Source organism: Vespula vulgaris, chromosome 17 (genome assembly GCF_905475345.1).
Source record: "Vespula vulgaris chromosome 17, iyVesVulg1.1, whole genome shotgun sequence".
Classification (NCBI taxonomy): Eukaryota; Metazoa; Arthropoda; class Insecta; order Hymenoptera; family Vespidae; genus Vespula; species Vespula vulgaris.
The window spans coordinates 3,494,862-3,514,469 of NC_066602.1; the positions used below are offsets into that span (position 1 = coordinate 3,494,862).

Genomic DNA, 19,608 nt, shown 5'->3' on the forward strand with positions numbered 1-19,608 from the left:
TATTAATCAATCATACGGATGCAATTGCAATGTTAAAGTAAATGAGTTTTCTTTTATATTTAATTCTCACTTGTTACGCATAGTTTTTTTTTCTTTCTTTTTTTCATTAGATTCAAGAAACAAACTCATCGAAATAATATACCCTGGATTAATACGTTCACGCTTGAATGAAACGAAAGAAGATAATTAATAGAAATAAATAAAATATGAAACGAAATTGAACGAATCTGAACAAATAAGAATAGAGTAAGAGAGATGTCACTTGCAAATAATAATGATAAAAAGACAAAAAAAAAAATAAAATAAAATAAAAATAAAAATAAAAAAGAATGAATTTCTTTGTAACGATGATATATGAAGTATGCAGAAATGATTACATATAAGTACTAACACAAAGCAAACTTCGTCCGTGCGTCATAATTACGTATAGAATCTATATACGGAAAATTGAAACGAACGAAGGAAAAACGCGTTTTCTCGGGAAACGTGTGGCGCCACGTTGCGTATAACTCGAAATCCTAGTAACGTGTACAATGTATAGAGTAACGTGACATTTACACGTGTATGTGCATATGTACACGTACACACATATATAGATATATAGATTATACATAGATAAACGATGAACGTGCAAATAATGTGCAAGGATAGAAAATGAGAGAGAGAGAAAGAGAGAGAGAAAGGCTCGCGAATTATGAGAAATACGATAAACGAGATAAGATAGTAAGTATGTACTATTAGATCTACCGAAAACTTCTGTCAGCATTCAATGTTTTTTTTTTTATTTTCAAGGACACACTTCATTTTATTCATCAGTAAATTCATAATCTTTCCATCTCTCTCTTTCTCTCTCTCTCTTTATGAAAAGAGATAGAGAATATTCTTCTATCTATTAACATTTAATATTCGATGTACGATTAATATTAATATTAATATTAATATAATTAATTTGTTGAATTGTTAATTCATCTTCTTATCAGAATTATTAATATTCATTTGATTTATTATTTAATATCGGATATAACATCGCGTCCGACATTATAGCTTTATTATTTTTTATTATTACCATCGATTTTTTTTTCTTCTTTCTATTAAAAAGATCGGTAGATCGTTCTGAATTTTTTTGTTTTAATTGTCCAAAAGATAAAAAAAAGAAAAGAAAGAAAGAAAGAAAAAATAGACGCAACATTGTGAAAAAAAAAAGATGTAACAAAAGAAAAGAAAAAATAGAAAAATAAATAAAGAAAGAAGGAAAGAAAGAAAGAAAGAAAGAAAGAAAGAAAGAAAGAAAGAAAGAAAACTATACAAGAAGGAAATAACCAATGGCCATTCTTATCTATTTCCTTCTTTCATAAAATAGCGACAAATTTCCATGAACGAAGTTTGAAAAGAGATAATAAAAATAAGTAGTATAGCCGAGCGCTCGCTGACCTATTGTAAGAATCGCGTCTCGTTCGATGACGTAGACTAGATCTATTCTGACGCACGCGTGAGATCCTAGAAAGCGTTTTAACAAGGGATCTTGTACGTAAATGCATACGTATGTGCATAAATACATACAAACGTACACACATACATACATCATACGTACATATATATATATAAATACGTACGTAAATGTATACGTAAATGTATTATACGTAAATATATACATCTATATATACACACACACCCACACACAAGTATATACGTACGTAAATTTATACGTCTATGTATAATATGAACGCATACATACATAGAAAACGTAGCACTTACGACAAAGACGTGGGCGAAACGAACGCGGAATTCATTATTGCTTTCAAGAAGAACCTACGCACATGTACATACACATACACACGTAGGTATGTACTCTTTCTATCGATGACGATGATGACGACTACTACAATAATGATAATGATAATGATGATGATGATGATACTGATGATGATTCAACGAATTTCCATGACGTCATCGATGAAAATCCTACGTCAGACAATATATTTTCATGCTTGCCAATAACATTTCTATTTTAAATATATTTCTTTTCTTTTCCTTTCTTTTTTTTCTTCTACGATTTTTCGAAGATACGGAAAATATGATTTGATAACACAGCTGTTCCGTTTTGAACGCGATAATATTTTTATCGTTGTGAAATTTTCTGTTACTTTTTTTTTTCTCTTTCCTTCTAACTTTGATAATTTAATTTTCATGGGGGTTTTTCTTTTTCTATTGGATTTTTTTTTTTGCGGAGTCAGAACAATTTAATAATTTGATATATGTATTTCTTTTAACGTATCATAGATCAGCTGATGTTTGACATTTATATATATATATATATAAATTTGTATTTTTATAAGCTACATTATATTGAGAAAAAAAGAAAGAAAAAAAAGAAAGGTAAAAAGAAAGAAAACTGAGGATATAAAAAATAGGTCATTAAAAAGAAAATATAGCAATCAGAATGTTACTCGATTCGAATGAAATAATTTCTTAATATGAAAACTTTTTCGTGCCCAGAAAAACAACGAAGATATTTAAGGAAGGAGAGCACGATGACAACGACGACGATGATAATAATAATAATGATGATGATGATGATGATGATGCTGCTGATGATGATGATGATGATGATGATGATGACTCACTCTCTTTATACCGAGTGTCCAAGAAAAAGAAGAGAAAGATAATAAAAAAAAAAAATAAGAAAAAAAGGAAAAAAAAAGAAATAAACCAATTTTTCTATTCGACTTTTCCTCCTATTTTTTATAATATCTTTATAGTCACGTACAACGTGATCGCGCATTATAAACGAACTACTATCAAACTTTGATTTGTCTAATTAATCGATTAAACATGTCTTTCTTTTAAGTCGATTATTTTTATCTGTTTAATTACATTTTTTTGTTTTCATTTCATTTTTTCTTTCTGGTTATAAATAGACACGCGTGCTCGTAATAAGAAGAAAGATGACCAAATAGGAGAAGAAACGGAACGGAGCGGAACGGAATCCGTTCGTCCGCACGTTTCTTCGGACTTCGAAGAAAAGCGATCGGTGATGCTTGACACGACGCGACGAAGATAGCGGCTTTCGTCCGTGTGTCTTACGTAAGCAGATATTTCCATTCAAAGTCTGCAGTGACCCGGGACTCCGCTTTCCAGCCCAAGTCAACTACGAGAATGCTACTGACAAATCAGACGACAGAAGATGGGAAAAAGAAGAATAAGAAATAAGAGAGAAAGAGAAAGAAAGAGAGAGGACAAAAGATCTCCAAATTGTTCAAAATTATTCATAAGTGTATATATATATATATATATATATAAAATAAATTTGAATAATTATTATATATATATATTTATTTATTTTTTTAACATAAAGATAGAAATAGAGAGATTGAAGGAACAATACTGCTTATTGAGACACCCGATATATAAAGGTTGAGTCACCTCACGTTTGTATCTAGAATATCTTTATAGTTTCTATTTATATGTATATATGTATCTATGTTTCTATATATGTATGTATATATATGTATATGTGATATATATATATATATATGTTTCTTTTTCTCTATATATTCTTTTCTATATGTACGTCAACAATATTTCTTTATTTATTTATTTCTACATACATATACATACATACATATCTATTATACGTAGATATGTAAATCAATAATTATAAATAAATTGTATATGTTAAATGACCTATTGCACTTTTATTCGTTCTCCTTTCAAATGAGAGAAAGAGGGTGGGAGAGATAGATAGAGAGAGAGATAAAAATACGAGACTGATAAAAAAAATCGTAGAAAGATCGATAGATTAAAGATTTCAAATAAATTGCATTTCCGAGAATTCGTAAAAAGATCGATAGACGAAACAACACATCGATACACTCCAGTAGTAAACACACGAACGTTCGAAGATTTCATTAAGGAAAAAATTTTTCTTCGAAAAAATTATTCGCCAGAAAAAAAAAGAAAAGAAAAGAAAAGAAAAATTATTCGCCAGAAAAAAAAAAGAAAAGAAAAGAAAAGAAAAATCATTTTTATTAACGACAATAAAAGAATAAATCATAAAAGAAAATAAAAAATCGTATTACCCATCTATTCCCATATCCATCTCTTTCTCTCTCTTCTATCTCTATCTCTTCTACGTCTAACAACGATGAAACTCAAATCACAGTATTGCACAATGAAACGAAACGTGCAAGCTCCTATATCTCTCCCACCTACGCTTTTGAATAAACTAGAACAGTCATCTAACCAACCAAACATAATTCGACGACTACAACCAACCTTTTCTATTAATTCTCTCTATCTCTTTCCTTCTTCTAATCAATTCTGCAATCATGAGATAGACGAGTGACACTGGAATGATCAATCTTCTCTTTCTCTGTCTATCTATTTCTATCTCTCTATTTCTATCTCCCTCTGTCTTTCTCTCAAATGATAAGAAAGGAATCTTCCTTATCATTTGAAATACCTACACGTTGCGTCTTAAAGAACGTAGAGTAGTAGTAATAGTAGTAGTAGTAGTAGTAGTAGTAGTAGTGTAGTAGTAGTGTAGTAGTAGTACTACGCGTTGTGAGTGCCTCGTGTTATGTTCTCGGACGTTAACCGTACCTATTATAAACAGACACACACATTCGCACATTTATATACATATAGACAGCAGCAATAGCATACACACATACTGATATACTTATATCTTCTACGTTCCGAAAGAGAAACAAGCGAGTATATTGTATAACTAACGTAATGGAAATACACACGCAAACACGCACACATAAACACACAAAATAATATATACTTTGACCACTAATATATACTTGCGTTGTACGCTCAAAAAGAGAAATAAGATTGTATTTGTAACGCGTATTGGAGAAACACATATATCACACACACGTACACGTACACGTACACACGGGCGCGTGCAACGAAGAAACCAATATACTCGCGTTTCGTATGTTTGAATAGAAGAAGTAGAAAAAAAAAAACAGAAAAGAAAAAAAAATGGAGAAAAAGATAAAAATATATTTTCGTGATGTAATATAAATACACTCGCGCTCACATATACAAGAAGAAACGTACAAGTACGTAAGTACTTACTTGTTTACTTATTTACTTAATACATATGTACGATGTATTAAACTTGTATTTTATGTTCGAAAAAAACAAGAACGAACGCACATACATGTACCTACTAAATATATGCATGATAATAATGCGTTTGATAATAGACTACTAATGGATGTTTAAAAAAAAAAAAAAAAAGGAAATGAGAAAAAAACACAGAGAAAAGTATGAGTGATTTTGTGTGATAAAGAGTAAATTAATACATACGTACGTACAAATGTACGTGTATATATATATACATACACACATTATATACACATACATAAATATATATACGTATGTATATATTATATTTATCAGAAAAGTCAGAGAGACACGCACCACCACCACCTCTCTCCTGACACGAACTGCGATTTCGTAGTTTCGTTCGCGACGTAGTAGCAGCATCCTCTCTCCCTACCCTTAATCCCCCGACCATCCCCTAACCCCTCCATCTACCACCCTCCGGCAATTCCTCACTCTTTACCCTTCCTACTCTCTCTCTCTCTCTCTCTCTCTCTCTCTCTCTCTCTCTCTCTCTCTCTCTCTCTCTCTCTCTCTCTCTCTCTCTCTTTCTCTCTCTTTGTCTCTCCCTCTGCTAACTTTCCTCGTGGCTTCGTTTGAAACGTTCGTAGGGGTAAGAAAATGCGCAGTATCGAAAGAGGGTAAAGTAAAAGCTTCTACCCTGTTCCACAACGAATTATTATCGTACTGGTGATATTCGTTGTTTTTTATATTCAAAGTATTCGTAAGACGAGGTGGAAAGTGGGTGGTAATAATAGGAGGAAATAAATAAATAAGTAAATAAAATATAAATATTTTCTTTTTCCTCTCCCCTTTTATTCCAAGTATTTCATCCTATTGATAAACATTTAATTAATTAATTCAATTAAATCAGCCGTATTTTCTACCCATTCCACCGTATTATTCTTCCTTTTATTTTTATTTCAATTGATTAAAATATCTATTCGATTAATTTAAAAATTTTATTTCGTTTAAAAATCTTCCCAGGAATATTTTTATCTCGCGTTTTTGTTTCAATTGATCAAAATATCTATTAGATTTATTTAACTTTTTATTTTTATTTTGTTAAAGGATCTTCTTGATTTTTATTTCGTTTCTCTTTTAACCTATTCAAATGTCGTCTATTTCTTTTATGAAAATCTCATTTTCTCTTATAATAATTTCTCATAGATAGTTTATTTAGTTACTTATCTTTTTTTATTTCACATTCCCATCCAATCTTTAGATTGTACGATAAAACTAATAAATAAATAGACAAATAAACAAAAAATAAAATAATAATAAAAATTAATGAAACGAAAAGAATGAAAGAAACGTATTAATTAAATGAAATTAAATGAATGTGATTGTATATAGACAGCTACCCTCTCGTTTCACTCAAGTTTAGGAAATTTTCTATTACTATTATTATTATTATTACTACTACTACTACTACTACTACTACTACTACGATTACTACTACTATCACTGTTAGTGTCTAGTATTACCAACAATGAATGAGAAAACGCACGATGCCCTTCTTCCGTTTGATATTACGCGCACAGCACGCACGTGCGCTTCCGTAGGCGGAAACGACGTCTGTGCTCTTTCTTTCTCTCTCTTTCTCTTTCTTCTTCTACCCTTCATATTTCACGCGTTGCTGACGATGACGTTTAAGCTAAAATTAAACTCGAACTTTGATATAATCAGTGAACCGTGTGAATCTTTTCTTCGTTTTTATTATTTGCTAATCATAAATTTTCTTTAAAAATTTCCTATGAATTCCTTCGCACACACATCGATTTTTTTTTTTCGTAAAATATATATTCGATTTTTTTTTTGTTTTAAATATACTTCGTTATCCTCCCCCCCATTTTTTATATTAAATTATAAATTGTATATCAAATATAATGATCGATATAGTTGCTTTATATCATATATATTAATCTCGATATACGCTTCATAATTATAATGTTTACGAATTAATTCATTGTTTGAATCCACTGAATAAACATTAATATATATTAATCATATGAAATTGATTTTAACTGATTTAATTGATTAACGTTTAAATCGATTTAATTAAATCGAGATAATCGATATATAGAGACATCTTACAAGTATCGATTCTCGATTCGACCCGGAATTCCACGAGTACCTTCAGAGACCGTGGGAAAATCGAAACTTCTATCTCTCTCTCTCTCTCTCTTTCCCCCTCTCTCTCTCTCTCTCTTTCACTCACTCACTCACTCTCTCTCTCATACACATACATACATATATACATACATAGATAGATACATATATTGTCCACGGCCTTCTACGACCCACTTATGTCGTTGTGGCTTCACGTGCGTTCTGAATGTCTCTCTTTCTCTCTTTCTTTCTCGTTCGAGGACAACGAAATCGAAAAAATCGATCGAACGATAATCGAGATACACGTACGCAATACATACGTATGTACGTATATACGTACATACATAGCTATATACGTGTATATATGTGTATTTACGTGTACGTTCTTACTACGTCTCAAAGTGTATCTTATCGAAATCGATTTCTTCGTTAATTTTAAAACTTCGAAATAAAAACGATAAACAATAACGAGAAACAAGTGTATCGATCGATCGATCGATCGATTCTCTTTTTCCTATGAAATATATTAATAGATACGATTTTTTTTTTGTATGTAAGTAGGAAAATAAATAATGATTTTTTTCGTTCTTTTTCTTTTTTTAATCTTTAGAAATGAATAATCCAATAATCCTTTCATTAGATTCGTTCAAATATTCCTATTACCTATATATATATATATATGTTAGTTTCTACATTCGTATTATATAGAATTTTCATATTAATCTCATTAATTATTATTATCACATATCTTTCTCCCAAATTAATTTCTAATACGCAGACGTTCTTATTAATTTCTTTACATATAAAGAATACATTCTTATTCGTTTCTACCAATTTATATTAAATATATCACGGGCGAGTAAATCAATACCGGAGTAAAAAAGTGATCAGAAAAGAAACAAAAAATAGAGAAAAGGATGGACAAAGAGAAGAAAGTTGGAGAGAGATCCGAGAGAGAAAGATAGAAGAAAAATGACGAAACCACACGAGAAGGAACGATGATGCACGAGTTTATTAGCGACGATAGGTAGGCACTTAGGGTGCCCGCTTAAGTATTTACCCACGCCTCAAGGGAATATGGTATGCGGTCGTGGTGGTCTTGAGAAGTAAAACAAGAAGACGAAGAAGAAGAAGACGAAGAAGACGAAGAAGACGAAGAAGAAGAGGAAGAGGAAGAAGGAGAGGTAGTCATGGATGATGACCGAGAGAAGAGTGGGGGAAGTAGAGGGGGAGGTTGGGTAGAAGGAGGTCCGATGGCCGGTTGACGTAGAGACGAAGCACCGAAGGGCGAGGAAACAAGATAAATACTGTGGAGAGAGAGAAACGAGGATTGGGGAAGAGAGGAGGGAGAAGGAAGGTGGCGAGGGGTGGAAGAACGGGAGACAGGAAAGGGAAAAGGATAGAGAGATTCAAATATGGCGGGGATCCGCTTTGGAATGCGGTTGTTATATACGTAAACGTTTGTCGCTTGTTTTTCGTCGGTATTGTAAACGTGCCGCTTTTACTTATTGTTAGTTTTAATTTCTACGTGTGTGTACGTGTGTGTGTGTGTGTGGATATGTATAGATAGATGTGCGTTAGGTATTTTTATATTTCTGTTAATTATTATAAAAATTGTTATGATGATTTATGTATAATATATGGAAAGAGAATGTTTTACTCGATAAAGATATATTGTATGAAATTGTAATTATGTATACGATGTATAATGGATGTTATGTAATTGGATATGTTCCAACAATGTGTAATATGTAAAGAATTAATATATATATATATATATATATATATATATATATATATATATATATACATACATACATACACACGCGCGTATGTAAGATAATATTAAAATGATAATTACATACTAATTATAATTGTAATAAAAAGATGATGTATATAATACGAAGTAATATAAGTATGTAAAATAATAACAATTATTTTCCTTTAATTATGGGAATTATTTTGATTCGTACAACTATGAACTATGCTGGATCAAGAACAAGAAATAAATTCAAAATAAAAAAATGAAAAAAGGAAGAATAAAGATTGGAAAAAAAAAGAATTATTAAAAAAGAAAACAGTTTTTTTTTTTTATCGAAAAAAAAAAGGAAGAAGGAAGACAAAAATCATACGATTTTTGAGAGAAGATGAAAAGTGGAAGAAGTAAAAGAAGAAGAAGAAAGAAAAAAATAAAGTCGATCGTTCGCGTGGGTGCTTCCTCGGTCACGGGGGAACAGGGGTGAAATGGAGTGGGGAAAGGTAGGGGGTGTTCACCCTATGTCCGTGTGTGAACGGACGAGGATCTTGGAATGCATGGTGTTTCCCATCCCGCGATGAAATATCGTTCGTGGAACCTATGGACACGTTGCACTTTGCATACTCGACACGATGCCGGCGACTTCGAAAGGACTTCTTCTTTTTTTTCCTTATAACAGTATATACAAAAAAAAAATGGGGGAGGGGATCGGTAAAAGGGGAAGATAAGAGAGAGGGCGCATAAAAAGAAAAGAAAAAAGAGAGAGAATAAGAATGAAAAAGAGAAAAAGATAAAAGATGATAAGACGAGAGAGAAAGAGAAAGAGAGATACATAGAAAAAGGAAGAAAAATGGATAAATAAAGGGTAGGCCAAAAGTTCCTAGATGATTTAATAAAACAAAAAAGGAGAGAGAGAGAGAGAGAGAGAATTAATCATTCTTTTTCAAGACTTCTTTTTCTTTTAGGCTAATTATTCTTTCCCTTTTTCTTTAACCCACGAAGTTGTGAAACTACAAGCATAGAAACTTTTGGCTGACCCAACATAGATGCATGTAGAGAAAGAGAAAGATATATGTGCTGACATATATGCATTCGTACATATATATATATATATAGAGAGAGAGAGAGAGAAACATTTAAAGATAAAAAGAGACAGAGAAGAATGTACAAATAAAAGGTAAAAGAGAAAGAGAAAGAGATATGCACTTACGTAGGTATCTTTTTACTGCGGTAAGGTGTTTAAGAAGAAAAGAAAAAAGGGAAAGAAATGAAAAAAAAGGATAAAAAAACGTAAAAAGATTGTAAAGCCACCTGCCGTTTACTTTCGGGACATCCTGTACACGGTGTGGAATGCAGTTTACATTACAGGATATAGGTAGAACTCGAGGGGAGTAACGGAAGGTTAAGCTACGAACTGTTAACGCGAAGCGAACCAGCCAGCCGGAGAGATCCTCCATTTCTCTCTTTCTCTCTCTCTCTAGTCCTTTATTTTTCTCTTTTCTCTCTCTCTCTCTCTCTCTCTCTCTCCCTCTCTTTTCTACCCTTTTACCTTCTCTACCGTTTGCAATGTGCATCGAAAATTCTGTTCCGGAATAGTTCTTCAGGACGTTCACACTAATTGTAAGATTAAAATCACTCGAGTTAATCCAATAATACCTTTTTTTTTACTCTCTTAGATTATTTATTTATTTATTTAATCATTTATTTAATTCATTTATTTAATTTATTTAATATAATTGTTAGTTGTTAAGTTCGTAGGTATTCGCGACGACTCGTAATATAATTAATTAAATGATTAATACGATTAATTAGAAGAAGCCACAGTAGGAATTTCAATATATCCGAAGTTCGTTTCTTATACTTTTTATTTATTTCTTTATTTTATTGTTCATTGTTTCGTTCATAGAAATTAGTAGTGAGTTGTAATAATGATCAATATCGATTGATCGTATGTAGTAGCCAAAATAAAATTTATAGCATTGCAAGCCTATAATTATTAATTATTGTGTAATACGATTAATAATAAGATTAAAATTTCTGAATTATCTTGTTTATTTCATTGATAAATGTCGATTAAACGTGCGAAATTTTCGATTTAGAAAAAAGAAAAATAACTTCGAAACGTTTCATAACGAAATAACATGTTAATTTTGCATATACTGTTTTAACATAGTTTATGAAATGTACTATGTGTATGTATGTTAAATATACATATACATGAAAACTTTAATTTCGTTAAGTTTTCATCCTTTTCTCTTTTTTTTTTCTTTCTTTTTTTTTGTCTTAGGGCTACATTTCGCTAGCATATGTACAAAGAGAAAAAAAATATATATAATTAAATGAAAATTCAGCCGATCGTGAAGGGTGCTAATTGGCGTAAGTAAACTTCTTAATTACTGCAAACGCACACGTTACTTTAACGAAGATTATTAGAAAATTATTGTTATTATTAGAATTAAGATTGATAACTTCGTATTTTACAAACACCGTAATTATAATCATTAAAAAAATGTTATCTATACAAATTGTTTATGTAATTGAATGTGTGCGTGCGTGTGTGTGTGATGTTTCGTATCGGCCATGTTGATTTTTTTTCTTTATAAAAGGACAAAGGTTAAATGAAGAAATAAAAATCAAACAAACAGAAAAACAAACAATCAAACGAACAAAGAAAAAAGAAAAGTAAACGAATGAATGAATAAATAAATAAATAAATAAATAAATAAATAAATAAAAATAAAAAAGAAATAATTAGAAAGGATCGATGTCGATTGTCAAGCGAAAAAAATCATAAGAGATCGTTGAAAAATCTTAACGAAACGTTAACGGCCTCGTTGGCTCTCGTGGCCTGGCCTTATTTTCTCAGTGTATTGAGGTCGACATCACCGACTAGGTCGTGCTCGTACTATTTTATGTGACGTTTCTAACGAAAGGTTAAATATCATCGTTTACGTCGACGAAACACGTACATCGATATATACTTATTATACCAATTAATATTATTTCAATTATCTTGCACGTATATTCGTCTATCGAAATATTATTTAGTTTTATGCGTCTGTATTTATTCTCTGTAACACTCCATACACTCTGTTATCGAAAAATGAAAATAATTATACGTTATAAAATCGTATTGTTTTTCTCATAACATATCAAATTTATTTTTAATAATAATTTTACACACACACACACACACGTGTGTGTGTATATGTGTTTATAAAAAGTCATTTGTATTATCTAAATAAAGGGGGAAAAAAAAAGAAACGAAACTCAAAACTAATCTTAATCCTAACCTATCTTCTCAACGTATTATAACCGATCAAATATATATATAAATATAGATACATAACTGTATCGGATAAACGAAACGAAACGTTAAGGTATAAAGTAAATAATAAATAAATAAATATATATATATACATACATACATATATAGATACATACATATGTACATAAGTACGAATAAGAAGGAAAGAGGAAAGTGGCTGGTGCGCGGAGGCGAGTGTGTTTAGCCGTGTGATCCTTTTAACGGGTACAACAATCTGGTCCGACGTTTGTCGACTGCACCGGTAAGCGTTAATCGTATAACAACGAAGACGTTATGTACGCTTCTAAACTCGCTCGACGACGACGAGGGTAGACTATCCAATTACAATAACCCACGAGACACAAACAAGGTCGCTACGACGTAAACGCGTCTCTGTCCTCCTCTTACTTCATCTTTATACTCATTCTCTCTCTCTCTCTCCCCCTCTCTCTCCCTTTCTTTTTTCCTTCCTTCTTCTTCCTTCTCCTCTTCCTCACTCTCTCTTCGTCTCTTTTAGATAACATCCAAGATGAAGAATGTCAAAAGGAGACAAACAGAGAGAAAAGAAAGAAACAGAGAGAAAGATAGAAAGAGAAAGAAAATGTGGGAAAAAGAAACACAGGAGGAGGGGGGAGAGAGAGAGAGAGAAGGAGAAGTTAGAAGGATGATAGTATGAAATAGAGAAAGATAGTATAAGAAAGAGATTTTGCATTTCTATTTAAATGAGATATGGTCATGTATTTTTAATTATTATTGTGACAGTTTTAACATCTAATTGATAGATTACTTATAATATTTTTATATTTCAATATTTTAGTTAATTTAAGAAACTATTATACTATCTTCTAGTTATACTCCCTATTGGTCTAATTAATTATTAAATTATTCAAAGATCTCATTAATCCTTTATCAATATTCTGTATTAATTTCAATGTATCCTCTTCTTAATTTTGTAAGTAATTATCTATGCGTATAATTCTGTTATAAGTCTTATCGGTCATTACTATTCTTTATTAATTTCAATATGTTTCCTTATGAAATTCTTTTTAAGCGATTAATTAAATCTCTTATTTTCTTATTAATTTTATCAATACAATATCACTTTTTATGTTATTCTCTTATTTTCTCTTATATTCTCTTATTAATCTTCAATTAAAATGATGCAAGTTTCTGATTCTTCTATTTATCCTATTAACTGTTACCATTCTTGATGGATATATTTACATATTTCATTTGTAATTAATAATTTAAGTCTCTTGTTTACAAACAAATCTTATTCATTTCCAATTCACATTCTATTCTTTTTAATTCCCTTATTAATCTTCATTAACTGTTACCGTAGATAATTAAATATACACACAAAATTACAGACAAAAAGTAACAACTCATTGTAAATCAAATATTAAAACCTATTACTATTCTCTGTAAATCTAAATATAATTTTCTAATTAATTATTCATATGATTCTCCAATATTCTTGTTACTTGTATTAACTGCGACAAATGAAAACCGTAGAAAGAAATGTATGCAAAAGGAAGCAACGACATAATAAATTAAATATTACAAATATTACTATTCTCTATTAATCTTGGTATAACTTGTTATTAATTTCCATTTGATCCTCTAATTCTCTAATGCTCATATTACGCACAGACATTATATACTCTATTAATCATAATATATAATAATCTTATTAATTCTCTTAATTAATAACCTAACTTCCTGTGTCTTTCACTAATCTTATTAACTGTCACTATTTTCTATTAATCTTAATATAGCAAAAAAGAAAAAAATCTTGTATAAATTTCTAATCAATCATCTAACTCTCTGATAATTCATATTATTCCTATCAATTAATCAATTATATATATATATATATATATATATATATATATATATATATATATATCACTGCCTTGTTCCAGCATTTTTATCTAAACATATATACATTATATACGCACATATACAGGGTGATCCAAAAGTCAGTTTTCAATAGAAAAAATTATATCCAGATAATTGAAAAATTGTCTAAATTTAATTAGAACAAAATGATCTAAAAAGAGAAAGAAAGGGAGGGGGAGAGAGGGAGAGAGATAGAGTCGCATTATGACAATGGTTATATATATATACGTTAGATTGGCGAAAACAAAACGATTATAACGATTACGCAACACGGTCCGATATCGATCGACGTCTACGTCGCATTCGTTTGCGACGACACGATGTGGGTCGCGAGTAAATACTTGAAAAAAAAAAAAGAAAAAAAATGAAAGGAAAAAAAATATATTCTTACAATTGCAGCACGAGGTTACACCATCGTGTGATCCATATTATTATCACCGACGAGTCGCCCGTTAGAAATTCTTACTTTTTGCAACGTCATTTATGTGTGTACGACGATGACGTCAGTCATTCATAAACCTCGGTTCGTTTGAAATTCCCGCGTTTTTCTACAGAGACGAACAACACGAAAGAATTTCATGAAAGAGGTTGAGAATTATTTTTTTTTGCTTTTCTTTCCATTTTCTAGTTTTTACTATTATTATTATTACTTATCTATGTTTTGGCATATCGTTTCTTTTTAATTTATTGTTATTATATTATCGAAACATTTGCAATAATTTTTTTTTTTAACAAGATCTTTTTTTTTCTTCATTTTGATTTATTTTTTTCGTTGCCTTTTTTTCCGAACGTGTTGTTCAAATATCCTGCCTACTTCGCGAACTGCAATGTGTGTGTAATTATTAAAAAAACAAAATATATACTTCTATATCTCTTCAAAAGTATCACGTCACATTTTTCCTTTTCCAATTTGAAATCCGCGCGTTTGACCAATCGTCCGAAGGAATCCAATTCAACCACATAAAAAAGCTAACCTCAAAAAAATCCTTTCATTCCAAATCCTCTTGAATTCGACTCTACGTGTTGGTATTTTTCGTTAAAAATGTAGCAAGGAAGCGAACTATTGTATACTCATACACAACATATATATATATATATATATATACATACATACATGCATATGCACACACATATAATATACATATGAACAGATAATTTATCGAACTTAACATAATCTTTTATCAATTTCTAATCAATGATTCTCTAATTCTCCCCAGTTCTTATTAATCTCATTTTACAATTATTTATCATTAATAATAAAATCCTCCGTCCAATATCGTCGATATGAAATTGGCGCGTTCGACGACTGAAAAAGGGGGAAAAAAAAGAAAGGAACAAAAGGAAAAAGAATGAAAAAAAAAAGAAAAGAAAAGAAAGGAAAAAGGTTACAAAAACTAACGAAACAAAACGATGATAAAAACCTAAGGAAATCTAACCTCAAAAATATCTCTTTGATCTCTTCATATTCCCGGTTTATTCGACTGAAAAATCAGGTTGATATTTTTTCGTTAAAGGGCATCAAAAGTAAAAGTAGAAAGAGAAAGAAGAGAGAGAAAGAGATATACAGAGCGCGGGAGAGAGAAAGAAAAAAGAGAGAGGAGAGAGAGAGAGAGAGAGAGAGAGAGAGAGAGAGAGAGAGAGCAACCATTGGCGACGGTTGCAACGCTGTGGTAGTGCAATAGTAATAGTAGTAGTGGTAGTGTAGAATAGTAATAGTATTAGTAATAATACTAGCAGCAGCAGCAGTAGTAGTAGTAGTAGTAGTAGTAGTAGTAGTAGTAGTAGTAGTAGTAGTAGTAGTAGTAGTAGTAGTAGTAGTAGTAGTAGTAGTAGTAGTAGTGTAGTAATGTAGTAGTAGGCAACCAACAACCGGTAGGTCCGATCGATACCCTCTCTCTCTCTCCCTTCGCTCTCAGCGCCGTCGACCGTAAAGGAATCCAGCGAGAAGCAAGAACGCCGGCGTTTTCCTCGAGCTCGGTGGTCCGCTGCCGCCATCGGCACACGATTTTCTGTCTCTTTCGCTTTTGCTCTTTCTTTCCGAATCTCTCTCTCTTTCTCCCTCTTTCTTTCTTTCTCTCTCACTCGCTCGCTCACTCACTCTCTTTTACTCGGTCTCTATACACAAACACACAGATATATCGTACACATACGCTCACTCTCTCTTTCTCTCTCGCTCTTTCATCGTCCCTTCGTGGTAAACAAGAAAAAGAAGACGATGACTACGACGACGACGACGACGACGACGACGACGACGCACGCAGCAGCGGCGACGACGACGACGACGACGACGACGACGACGACGACGCCGGCGAAGACGCCGAAGACGCCGACGACGACAACACGAAGGAGAACGGTGACGAACGAAGCTACCCGAACGAACGGGAGGTCAGTGACTAAACGAAGAATCGTCGTGTGAAAGGCGATATGTCTTTGCAAGAGAGAAAGAGAAAGAGAGAGAGAGAGAGAGAGAGAGAGAGAGAGAAAACTTTCCAAAAATATGATCAACGTATTCGCACGTATTTTGATATACTTCAAAGAACGAGAGAGAGAGAGAAAGAGAGAGAGAGAGAGAGAGAAGGGGGGGATGGATAGTGGGACTCGTTATCGAGGGTGAAAAACGTCTCTCTCGATTCCCCTCCCTCCTATTCCTCCCTCCCTTCCTCTTTACAGTCTCTCTCTTTCTCTCACTCTATCTATCTCCTCTCTTTCTTTAAGATCGATGCTTTCTCCCGCGGAAGAAATAAGTCGAGAGTGTTCTTCACAGAAACGCCCTGGGAGCCACCCTTTTCCAAAATCTATCTCTATCTCTATCTCTATTTTATCTATCCATCTCTTTCTCGCTAATTCAAATCGATCGAGTTTTCATTTCTACAATAAATGCAAGAAAAATATGTACTCTTCCTCTTCCTCTCTCTCTCTCTCTCTCTCTCTCTCTCTCTCTCTCTCTCTCTCTGTTTTTCTATATCTTACACTACGTACGTATTACGAAAAAAAAGAACAAAAAAAAAAAAATGATAAAAAACGGAAGAAAACCAAATCAAAACGAAACAAAAGAAGATAATAAAGAAAAATGAGGATAATAACAAAGGCGGGTAATTTGAAATCATCGGTCGTAATAATGGCACCCGTCATACAATTTATTCGTCGATATTATTGTAAATGAGTTGGAGTGAGACAGCATTAGCAGTACGTACATACATACATACATACATACATACATACATACATATGTAACGTACGTACGTATGTAACTAAGTAGCTAACTAACTAACTAAGTAAATAAGTAAGTAGCGTCGTTGGTGTGCTCGTGTTCCGAAAATATACGTCGTAGGCACGCGTGGATGATGAAGAAGGATAGTTAAGAGAAAGAAAGAGAAAGACAGAAAGAGAGAAAGAGAGAGAGAGAAAAAGAGAGAGAAAGAGAGAAAGAGAAGGGTGAGATGAAAGGTAGAGGGAGGGGGACTTACCGAGACGGCGTGTTACGACGTCTAAGCCGACTACGACGTTGACGATGTTGACGACGTTAACGACGACGACGACAACGTTGTTGACGACGATGAAATGGTGCGGCGTACCATCATCCACGATTGAAAATCCCTTGAAGACGCTCTATTTCCATCCACGATGTCCACTTCTCTGATACTCTTCTGTCTCTCTCTGTTTCTCTTTCTATCTATATATTTGTCTGCTCTTTCTTTCTTTCTTCTTTCTTTCTTTCTTCTTTCCTTCCTTCCTTCCTTCCTTCTTTCTTTCTTTCTTTCTTTTTTCTCTCTCTCGTTCTTTTTCTCACAAACAACGCACGTACACGTACCACACAGACACACTACGCAATATAAATGTACGGAGTAGATAGATAGAGAGATAGATAGATAGAGAGAGAACACACCGAAAAACGAGGTCGTTGGTTAGAACGTTTTGTATCGTCTAGAGATAGATAGATAGAGAATACGCAGCGAGAGAGAGAGAGAGAGAGAAAGAGAGAGAGAAAGAGAAAGAGAATGAGAGGGATAGATAGAAGAAAAAAAAATAGGCGGAAATAGCGTAGGAGAGTAGCTCCGACAGAGAGAGATATATACACGCCACTAATACACCAACACACACTTTATCGAGAGTAACGCACGCACGCACGCACTCACCGAAAGTTATTCCATTCGAATATCGTCGTCGTAGTTATATGTGTATGTACGTATGTGTATGCAGATATATGTATGTAAAATATTCGTATGTATTTATTTATTTCTTTAATTCGTTTAATAAAGTAACGCACAAAACACACACACACACACACGCGCGCAAAGGACTCACAGACGCGTAGGATCTTTTCTCGGCATTTCGTGCTCCTCGATGGACCGATTTATATACATAACACTTTTATATTTTTTATTAATCTGTTTATGTCCCTCTTTCTCTCTCTCTCTTTCTCTCTCTTTCTCTGTGCGCGTGCTGTCTTATTAATGTATCTGTTTGTATCCATACACGTACGTATGCATGCACACATATATATATGTATGTATATATATATATATAAATAAGAAAGGAAAATAGGAAAAATTCGCCGAGACCAAACGGATTCTATCCGCGCGAGTCGCGCACAAGTTGTTTACTAGAACGCACACCACGCCATACCCCGTGAGAGCGTGCCTCGCTATCCCCTCTCCACTCCTCTCGCCCCACTTCGCTTAACTCCACCAATAACGAACTCTCCTCTATGTCCCTCGCCGTTATACCGTCGAGCAAAACAAGAGCCTGCGCAATGTTCCTACGCGCATCTTCCGCCCGTCTTTACCCACGCCGTACGATCGTAGCGCCAACGTTTTCGATTTATTCCGTCGTTTTGGTTAGCTCTTACTTTCGCACTATCCGTCGCCATCTTGCGAACGTACATTCAAATATAATTCGTTTCGTTTTTTTTTCCCTTCTTTCTCTCGTTATTAGTTTCTTTTTTTCTCTTCCTCTTTCTTCTTTTTCTTCTTCTTCTTCTTCTTCTTCTTCTTCTTTACCTTCTTTTTTCTTTTTTCTTTTTCTTTTGTTTTCTTCTTTTTCTCGTACTATTATCATCCGTTGTTTAGACGCGCGCCTAGATTTTTTTGAAACGGTTTTTTATTCGTGTTTTCTCTTTTATCTCTCTTTTTTTTTTCTTTCTTTCTTTCTTTCGTCGTTTTTCTTTTTTCTTTTTTCTTTCCTTTGGCCGATTAGAAATATTCGATTATGGATTATCAACGAGTGTCTTCTCGCGTTAAGCTTCGATGATCGAGGAAATCGTTCGTCGTAAAAAAATATATTCTTGTTACTTATTTATATAAAAAAAAAAGTTGAATGCAGCATTCGAATTGATTGGCCCAATTGTTTTTCCAAGTTGTTTCGAACTGGAATGTGCATCTGGATCTTTAGGTATGGAATTCTTTACGAATAG

General features: G+C 32.7%; 2 protein-coding genes across 3 annotated transcripts in view; one reads left to right on the plus strand and one right to left on the minus strand.

Moving 5' to 3' along the window:
* The window catches only part of LOC127069876 (insulin-like receptor), a 65,219-nt gene extending 46,118 nt beyond the window's left edge, over positions 1-19,101 (minus strand). For both annotated transcript variants that reach the window (XM_051007496.1, XM_051007497.1), the window contains exon 1: positions 17,663-19,101. The gene's annotated coding sequence lies outside the window, so the exon portion shown is untranslated. The remainder of the gene's footprint in view (positions 1-17,662) is intronic.
* A 286-nt stretch (positions 19,102-19,387) lies between these two features.
* The window catches only part of LOC127069881 (protein dead ringer-like), a 159,050-nt gene continuing 158,829 nt past the window's right edge, over positions 19,388-19,608 (plus strand). The window contains exon 1 of the transcript XR_007783780.1: positions 19,388-19,586. The gene's annotated coding sequence lies outside the window, so the exon portion shown is untranslated. The remainder of the gene's footprint in view (positions 19,587-19,608) is intronic.